Genomic DNA, 10,080 nt, shown 5'->3' with positions numbered 1-10,080 from the left:
GCGCCGCCTCGTTCAAACTGAGAGCGGTTCCTTTAAGGTGCTACGGCCACAAGGTGCTTTCGTCGGTCTGGGCTTAGCTTCTGTGAATTCATCCGATATAGGCTGTAAGCCTGACTTATTTTCTGGTGAAGGCAGCCAACTCTGCTTTATTAAGTAAGCTCTATCGAAGCAAAACGTGACTTTGCATGTTGAGCAAGCATCTCCCAATAAAACAGCTCTTGAAAATGTACAGGTATCTCTAGGCATAAAGGTGTTCCACAATACTACCCTTCTGAGTAGGGTTTTTTAAACCTGGTGGGGCTGTAGCTAGATTTTGCTGCTCATGATTTGTAGCCTTCGGTATTATTTTATTTTTTTAAAAAACTTGTATTTTTTTGAGACGGAATCCATCAGTCTCATCATACTCTCAAAGGAATCTATCAATGCCCCGAAGAGGTTATGTTTTAGAGCAGGGGTCAGCAACCTGCGGCTCCGGAGGGCTCTTTGGGTCCTCTGCTGTGGCTCCCTGTCACCACTGGCTGGCCCCGCCCCTCGGCCTCCCCTCTCAGTCACTCCTCGCCTGGCTTGAGAAGGTAAGAGCGACAGTGGGGGATGGAGAAGCGGCCAAGCCAGAGACAGAGAGATACAGAAAGAGGGGGAGAGAGAGAGACATAGAGAGATACAGAGAAAGAAGGAGAGGGGGGGACTGCAGAGGGGGGGGGGTTGGCCCTGCCTATTGAAATGAGACCCATCCACTCCACTCATAATTCATGCTGAATCAGGAGTTATTTCTTCTGCCATCTAAACCTATTCGGCTCTGCCACTTCTACATCAATTACATCAGCCAATCACTCAAAGCTGGAGCTGTTAGCTCAGTTGCTCCTCTGCTCTTTTCAGTTATTGGGCTCAGACATTATTAGACTACTAAGCCATAATACTTGGTCTGGCTTACTCTGTTGTGTGAACCAGCTATTCCTGTTTTAAATTCAGCATGTTTGTGAACCAACCACTTATATATTCAACTAACATAACTGGCCCCTGAAGTCCTGAATGATGTTCATTACCTATGCCTAGCAAGGTAAAACTTTTTTTCTGCGGCAGCATAACTGTATTCATTATGAATATGTACCGACTGTTGTGCAATAGCCATGAACATTCAACTGGCATTTATCCATTATCCGTTTGAGGTTGACACATCTTTCACCCCTTTTTTAATCTGATGTAACTTCACTTTTTCCCAAAAAGCATTTGACAAATGTGCGCACCAGCATTGCACAGCTTCAGCATAAGAGAGTTCATCCTTATATGTTTCAAAGAGTAAACAGAGTCCTGTTCAGCACTTGCTTCCATCAAAGGGACTAATTCAAAAATATCTCAGAGGAAGGCCGCATTTCCATTGCAAGCAGGCTTCAAGACAAGATGACATTTTACGGTTACTAACTTCCACTGCCACATGGACTAGTCAGATAGGCTGAGAAGCTCCTTATCATTAAAACTGTATAGACTTTGATTGACGCATTCTGCTTTCTTTAGGGGCTGGTAGAGAAAAACAGGATGACTGTTTTGGGTTTGCTTCTGTGTTTTATTTCCCAGCTGCCTGTTTTCTTTCCTCTCAGGCCCTTTTTTTTTCCTGTGTTTATTATGATGCCTATTAGGCATTGTAAAACTTAACTAGAATAGATGGACACACTATAAAGAATTAAGATTAGGTAAACTCATAAAATAGACCTCTGAGGCGTCTATTCCTACAAAAATCAGATTTTCTCTGTGATACTCTATGAAAGCAAATGTTTTCAGAAGCAGAATAGGAAGAATATTGATATTTTTGAACTTTAATGCTGGAGAAGACTGCTGAAAATACCATAGATAGACAAGAAAACCAACGAATGATCATCAACAAAAAATTCTCACTCAAGGAACAAATGTCCAGCTCAAATTTGGATATATTATGCAAAAACCTACTCTTTAGACAAGTCTATAAAGCTAGGAAAGTTGGAAGAAAAAATAGGAAAATAATCAGCAGTAAGATGGATAGACTCAATTATAGTGGCAATTGCAGGACCTGAGGGACCAGGTCAAAAAACACATTATTCTCACTGAAATCTAGATGGTCACTGAGAGGTGACACCAATTTGATGGCACATATTCAATCAATCTCTCATCATAGAGAGGATAAGCAGGAAGGGATATTTTAGAGTCAGTATTTCCTCCTGGACTCTTATCAAAAAATATTGTTTCTTTAAAAAAAAACAATCTGAATGAAAGGCATAGGAATGAAGGACTTACGGTTCAAGCTCTTTCAGACTTACACAAAAAACCTGGATAAAAAAAATAAAGCCAGCATACAAGACAACATCTGAATCAACAAGTACAATGTTATTGGTTACAAAACCCAAAACCATTTTTTAATTGCCTCCTACTCTTCTCTTACTTAAGACATCTATGCCTCATGCTCATATAATAGTTTCAGCATGTAATAAATATATTGTGTTACTTATGCGATTACAATTATATTTTGGAAATCTACCATCAATGTGGAGTGTCACACAGTTTATAGTTACAGTATTTTCTATGGTGGCTTCTAATACTCATATTGTACTTGATTTATAGCAGTTCAAGAGACACAATAAATACAATGACAGAATAGTTTAATTGAAATTGAAAGACATAGTGCTAATTTCAAAGCTACTAAAGGATTAACATATTTTGTGCAATATTAAAGATAAATGATAATTAATTTACATCTATTACATAGTATAAAACAAACACATGACATGGATGGACACATTAAAATTCATTTTATTTTGAGATAGTGTGTTTACCACTATGAGGCTGAATAGTTTTCAAGTCTCTGAAATGTCCTTCAAAACATATTTGTAATCACCAATTAGAACATAGTTGTAAATGTTGGAACTCCAAGTGGTGTAGGATACATAGTATAAAATGTCTATGGTAGCAGTTGTCAAGACTGGGACACAGTGAATCTCTGTTAAACTTGCAAGGAAGTTTGCCTCTCCAATCTTGGATTCTAGTTCTTTCATTCTAATGCAAATTGGAGCAACATGCCTAGTAAAAGAAACTTTTAGATAGGAAGAATATACTGTTACAAGTCAGAGAGACTGCAGAATTTTTTTCAAGGATTACAAGTTTGGATACATGAGAAATGGTGGCACTCATGAACAGTGGCTCAATAGACAGGAATGCAAGACAAGTTTTAAAACTGAGAAAGCATACACTATTACAACCTGTTAGACTTCAAAGTAGAAGCTATAGTATATGAATTGTAAATAAAATAATCGTTTCTGGATTTTCTGAATAAGGGGATGAGTATAGGGAAGGATTTGCTTAATAAAGGGCACAATAAACATTGAGCAGAAATATTAAGGATCCAAACCTTAATGGTTTGGATCCTTCACTTCTTGTTTTTTAAAACAATCTAAACATCGAATTGACAAAGACAATTTCTATTTCTCTTACTACTCTATATAAGAAGGAAGATCCACAACAGAAACCTGCCTGTTATAAAATGTCTTCAGGAAAGATAATTCCTAATGACTATTGAATATAGCATGGTTACCAATCTTATTGTGAAATGGAATTGAACTATTCCCTACAAGATTGGTAGGAATTTACAGCCTGGGGGAGAAAGTTGGCCACCCACATTGTTGTGATCCTTATCCACTTATAAAGACTCTAGGATTCCTAGGAATATGACTAGATCAGATGAATCAGCTGCTTCTCAGAACAATTTCATCTACTAAGTCTTAAAGATACAGGAGCACTTTGATCTATTAATAATATTAAAGATATATTAAATAATTAAATGGTAAAAGCTTGAAAGGAATGATAATTTCTGCTTTTTCCTGGTGAAAAATCAGATGTCAGAGATTGTGATGTTTCTACAAAACCTTACATCTTCTTACATTTCATCTTAATACTATATAACGGTACTTTATGTTTTTCTTCTGTACCAAATTCTTATTTCTTTTTTATTTTACTTTGTTTTTCTGCACCTTCTATTTTTTATTCCTTTAAGTTTGCATTAGTTTTTTTATTTTATAAGTTGTAATATTTAATAAAATTATTATAAAATAATGAAACAGCCTTTCCTCAAAGATTCTTTTGGCCCCAACCTTCTTGGCTTCTTTTAAAGCATTAAAGATCTGGAAGCTCCCACATGTATTTGGACCAGGTGGTTGGGTGACCCCCAGTGATTGTTAATTTAGTCTTTGTGACTGAAGTAGAACATATTTTTTTTCTTTTGGAACTCATGCATGTTGTGTATGACTTTCCCCCCCTATATATTGTGTATATTGTTCAAACTGTGTTTTGTTGTTTGGGTTTTAATTCTTTGTAAACTACTTAGACCAGGGGTGTCAAATTCAAGGCCTGTGGGCCATATCTGGCCCACGGGGAGCTTAAATCTGACCCGCGGGGCCGCCCTGGAAACAACAAAGGACCAGCCTGCAGTGTCTCTGCCAAAAAAGATGGAACTCAGGACGGCTGCATGCAGCCCTCCCAAGTTCAGTTTTTACTGGCAGAGGGTTGCAGGAGGCCATCACGGCTGAAAACGGAGCTCATGAGGGCTACACGAGGGTTGCAGGAAGTCGTTGCAGCCAGAAACAGAGCTTGGGAGCCTGTTTTCACTGGCAGAGCACTTGGACCACCACAGGCACCCCCAACATGAGTGATGTCAAGCTGGCTACGCCACCCTGGCCATGCCCCCCAAGGTCAAACACAACCCTGATGCGGCCCTCAATGAAATTGAGTCTGACACCCCTGACCTAGACTCACTGGTGAGATAGGCATCTATAGAAATTGCTTAAATATTTACTGGTATATGCTTATATTTTAATTAGAAAAAATGATCCACAACTTTAATTTTAAAGAAGTTAAAGTTTAATTGATTTAGGTTGAAATAAAACTGTTGTATCGTGCCTTTGTGGACTTAAAAATCAGATTATTATTTTTAAAAAATAATTCTCTCTGATGAATGGGTAGGTTAAAAGAAAGAGAAGGAAGGACTTCTACTTGTGGTTAAGTTTAGGCTGGACCGTACATTACCCCACTCTAGGCCCTTCGCCCCCCCCGCCCCCCCAAGAACCTAAACACTGTACCAAAATGCCTTTGTAACACCAAAGGCTTAAGGAATCCTTACTGTAGTAGGGTTAAAAGCAAGGTTCCCTCTTAATGTAACCTATGCAAGGACAAGCTCAAAGATGTATACAATCTTTTAGACTACTGTCTATTATCTTGAGGGGTGGTGTGGTGACTCAGCAGTTAAGATGCAGGGCTTGTCGGCTGGAAAGCCGGCAGCCCAGGTTCAAGACCCAAGTGCCACGCAATGGGGTGAGCTACTGCCAACCTAGCAGTTTCAAAGCATGCAAATGTGAGTACATAAATAGGTAACACTTAAGTGGGAAGGTAACAGTGCTTTGTTATGTTATGCTGGCCACATAGCCTTGGAAATGTTTTTGGACAGCGCTGGCTCAATGGCCTTGAAATGGAGATGAGCACCCCCCCCTATAGTCGGTAATTACCAGCGGAGTAAAATCCGCAGGAGACACCTACTATCTTGAAGGAAGTCAGAGGACTGCAGTGATTAGGAAGAGACACCATAAAGGAAGGATAGGGGTTGCAACAAGGACAGTAAATGTCATGCTTTTATTGTTGTGTCAAGGGTGCATAGTGAGCATTCCATTAAGTATGGAGAAAAGCCCTGGGACTATCACTCTGAGCCCTACTCTGCACTGACTGTTTTGCTTTTTATCCTTAGGCATCAGCTTCTGTGGATTCTGATGTTTTAATCTTACCTTATGTAAATTAAAGGTTAAAAAATAGGACATTAAAAGTGCTAATCACATTAAATTTTTATGTCACTTAAGACAAATATACATTGCAATTTCCTTTTGAATCAGTTTTCCTCCATGTTGCCAGCTCCTATGCAGAGAGAAATAAATAGAACCTTGAATGTGTAAAATCATTTTAAGAATGAGGAACCAAGGTTTGCTGGGCAGCAGCCTCGGGGAGAGGAGAGGCAGCAGAGGCAGCTTCTTTCCTAACTGGATATTCTAGCTCTTTGAAATCAGGTAATTCTGGTGCCTGGTTGTTGTTGGGTTTTTGGCCTACCTGAATAATTTGTGCTAGCAAGGAACATATGAATACTTTTGAAAGGTCTTTTGCCTAGGTGTGTGTCTGAGTACTTGGGGATTCAGACTGAAACTGCTTGATGTATAAATAGATCCTTTAGAATAATAGGCAAATGCCACAGCTTATTACAACCGTCCCCAGGCTGGTGCTTTTGAAATACACTAGTTTCTAGAAATTAAAGTTAATGTAACCAATAAAATGTTGTTTGTCCTGCCTGGAGGATATCAGATTGGAAAAATGTTTTCCCATTGCATAAGCAATTTGAAGACTTCAAAATATATGGTACCTAATACTTGGTGTATAATCTTTGGCAATTACTATCCCAGAAAAGTACAGCAATCAACACAGGCTATTATCATGAAAAGAAGCTCATCTTGGTTCCATTCCACACACTTATCACATTATCTGAAGTATCATATTATTGAATTATTTCCATTAGCTGTGTTAAATAGACACATTAAACATTTTCTAGGGCTGGAGTTTTTTACATGATTCCTGTATCATCTCTCTTTCTCAATGATGACTTTGACTCAGTGGTGGGATTCAGCCAGTTTGCACCACTTCGGGAGAACCGGTTGTTAACTTTCTGAGCAGTTTGGCAAACTGGTTGTTGGGAGAAATTATTAGGGCAGAGAACCGGTTGTTAAATTACTTGAATCCCACCACTGCTTTGACCCCTAAAGAGTTCTCAAAAGCTTGACTGGCTGTAGCCAAATTTGTTTATAAGTGGTAGTGCACAAATCTAGAAGACCACTAGATGACAGCAAAATGATACAGAAAACTCTAACACTGTGCTTCCCTCTAGTGGTCCTCTGGATTAGTGCAACTAAGATTTGATAGTCCTTGTAAGAGGTCCTACATGTCCAAGCATGTATGGACAAAAAGAGTAGGGAAGCAATAGCTGGCAGTAATTCTGGTAAATGAATACTTCGTAGGTGGTTGTATTGCTCACAGCAGCCATTTTGTGAATGACAAAGCCCTCTTGCAGCAGACATTTGACTAGAGTTGTCTCCAACATGTTATCAATGTTTCAAATGGCCCACTAATCCCCAAAGGTTTCTCCCCATCTCGAGAAAGCAAGGATTATCGTACTGATGTTCAAAACTATTTGATTGGTGGATGACTCATGCCCATAAGAGAAATATCCTTAAGCCATTCTTAGCTGTGCTAGTGTTAGTTTAAGCCATTCTCCAGCCATTCTCCAGCTAGAGAAATATCTTTAAGCCATTCTTAGCAGTGCTATAAGCTTCCCCCCTTATTCTGATACATCCAAGATATAGCCTCCAGATGTATAAAATTTGCAATTTTATCCATCACATTGCAGGAAGTCAGGTAACTGGAGTGATTTAAAACAGATGCAACAATAGTAGGACTGCAGATGTCATGCTTTTTTGCCAATTCAAGGATGGGTAAAGAGCATTTCAACTCAGCACTGAGAAACACAAAACTGGAGAATAACACAATTAGAATACTGTTGGTGAGCAGGTACTGCCCTCTCGTGGCAGTAAAAGAAAAGACATGACTATGTTCATGCTTCACATATCAAGAGTTACAAATGTATGACCCTTAGGCTGCACAATGATTTATCAGCACTACTTTTGCAGTCCAGAATCCCCTTAAAATGTATTTCCCCCTTCCCAGTTTCCTTTTCTTAAAAAGAAAAATGGGTATCTTAAATCTAAAGAATTGGTGCTTGTTTTATTTTTTAAGCCAACATCCTTCAGGTCCATTTAGGATCCTGTCTCTGTTTACTTTTGGGGTGCAGCTCTCAACATGCCTTTAATCTCAACATTAGCCCTTATTTTGGATGGGATGCTTACTAAGTGAAGTATTCTAAACAGAAGGCCTGAAAGCGGAAAATGCAACTGATTTGTAAATTCCACTAATAAAGGTTAGGGGGAACAGAGAAAAAATGGGACTAAGAATAAATATAAATAAAAAAGAATGACAACAAGTAGAATAACAAGCCTTAAAATTGAAAATGAAGATACCAAAGTAGTAGATAGCTTTTGCCTTTTTGGATTGACCATCAAAAGTTCTTGATCTTAGGAAAAATACTATAATGCCATGATGTATCTATAGCTACAAAGATCAGAATTTTGCAAACCATTCTCTGTGAAACTCTACAGAAGTGGAAGTTTAAAAAGAATGATGGAAGGAGCATTCATGCTTCTGAACTTTGATGCTGGAGAAAACTCTTTGAGAATATCATGGACAGCCAAGAAAACGAATGAATGGATCATCAAACGAATCAAACTCAGTTTCAGTGATAATAAGTGCACTGGTAGAAGAACGGAAGGACGAGAATAAGGAGGGATCATTCAGGGAGAAATCTAGCACTATGATCACAAGAGTTGATAACAGCTTGATGGCACATAATCAGTCAATTAGAAGTGCTATTTGGTTGGTTTGTAAACCCCTGCATCACCATTAGATAGCAGCAAAGAGTTACAGAAACCTCTTGACTGCATTAACTTTCTTTGGGAATATTATGCCAGTATAACTGCTAGAACTGAATACTTAGACACTGTCACCACCACTGGAACGCTTCAAATCAATGGAGAAAACTTAAAGAAGGTGGACATTTTTCAGTATCCGGGATCCCATCTCCAAGGCAATGGCGACATCAATGACGAGGTGCGAGCAAGGGTGAATGCAGCCTGGATGCATTGGCGAAAACTCACTGGTGTATTATGTGACAGATGAATGCCAACCCTTCTTAAATATAAGATTTACAAAACAACCATCCGCCCTGTTGCACTATATGACACTGAATCTCCATGCCATGGAAATGCGAATGTTCTGTTGGATATCGGACATCTCCCTTCTTGACCACATTATAAATGACACCATTCAATAACATTTTGGTGTGGCACCAATTCTAGAGAAGACAAGAGAAGGTCGGCTCCGCTGGTATGGACGTCCTGAGAGCAGCACCTTCCACCGTTGCCAAGACTGCCTACCAACTAGAAGTCAATGGTCGGCAATGGTCGGCAACCTCGCGGGTACCTAAAACAGATATGGCAAGACACCATCAAAAAAGATATGCAAAGGCCTGTGCCCTGGAGAGATGCAGCTGACTGTGGAAAGTGGCATTCAATGATCCAAAAAGTGGACACTGCACTTGCAGGAATAAGCTAGGAAGAAGATAACTGCTAGAACTGGGATAGTATTGTGTGTGTGTGTGAGTTATATTTGACAACTGGTGACTGCCTGGACAAGTCCGTACAATTTTCTTGGCAATTTTTTTCAGAAGTAGTTTGCCATTGCCTCCTTCTCAGAGTTGAGAGAGAGTGTTGTGGCCCGTCAGCGGCCTGTGCAGCTAGTAGCTGATTCCAACAGCAAGGAGGCTGGTGTGGTGCTGCGCCAGCAGCCTGTGCAGCTGGCACTCGAGTCAGACAATGAGGAGGCTGGAGAAAATGTGGTGCCAGAGGCAGGGATTCAGCCAGGGCCTTCAGAACCTCCAGAAGCTCCCATAAGTGAAGACAAAGAAGAGGAGGAGTCTCTTCTCGATGCATGGGCGCACAGAGCTGCCAAAAGGCAGGAGTGGCTCCTCAGGAGGAGGTATCCTCGAGAGTAAGGCTTGGGGCTAATTGGCCACTCCTTTAGCCTATTTAAGGAAGGACGAAGACTGAGGCAATTTGCAGGGAACAACTTCATTCACTCTCCTTCGTGTCCTGATCTTAGTTCTCTTATCAGTTCCTGCAAATTGCTTCTGGGCTTTCTCCCAACCATAGTAAGATTACGATTATTTATTCTTTGGATTCTTGTAGGCTGTTAAGAAAGTTAATTATTAACAGCCTTTATTTGAAAAAGACTGATTTAATTTCATAAACTAAGGTTTGTACAGACTTTGTGTGTGCTGCGTTCTTTGGGGTCCGTAGCTGGGGCAGAACAGAGTGACTGGTCCAACATCATGCAACTGGTTTTGTGCTTAAGCAGGACTAGAAC

Source organism: Pituophis catenifer, unplaced genomic scaffold (genome assembly GCF_029215685.1).
Source record: "Pituophis catenifer annectens isolate HBS135680 unplaced genomic scaffold, rPitCat1.0.hap2 SCAF_6, whole genome shotgun sequence".
Taxonomy (NCBI): Eukaryota; Metazoa; Chordata; class Lepidosauria; order Squamata; family Colubridae; genus Pituophis; species Pituophis catenifer.
Note: the sequence above shows the minus strand (reverse complement) of the source record.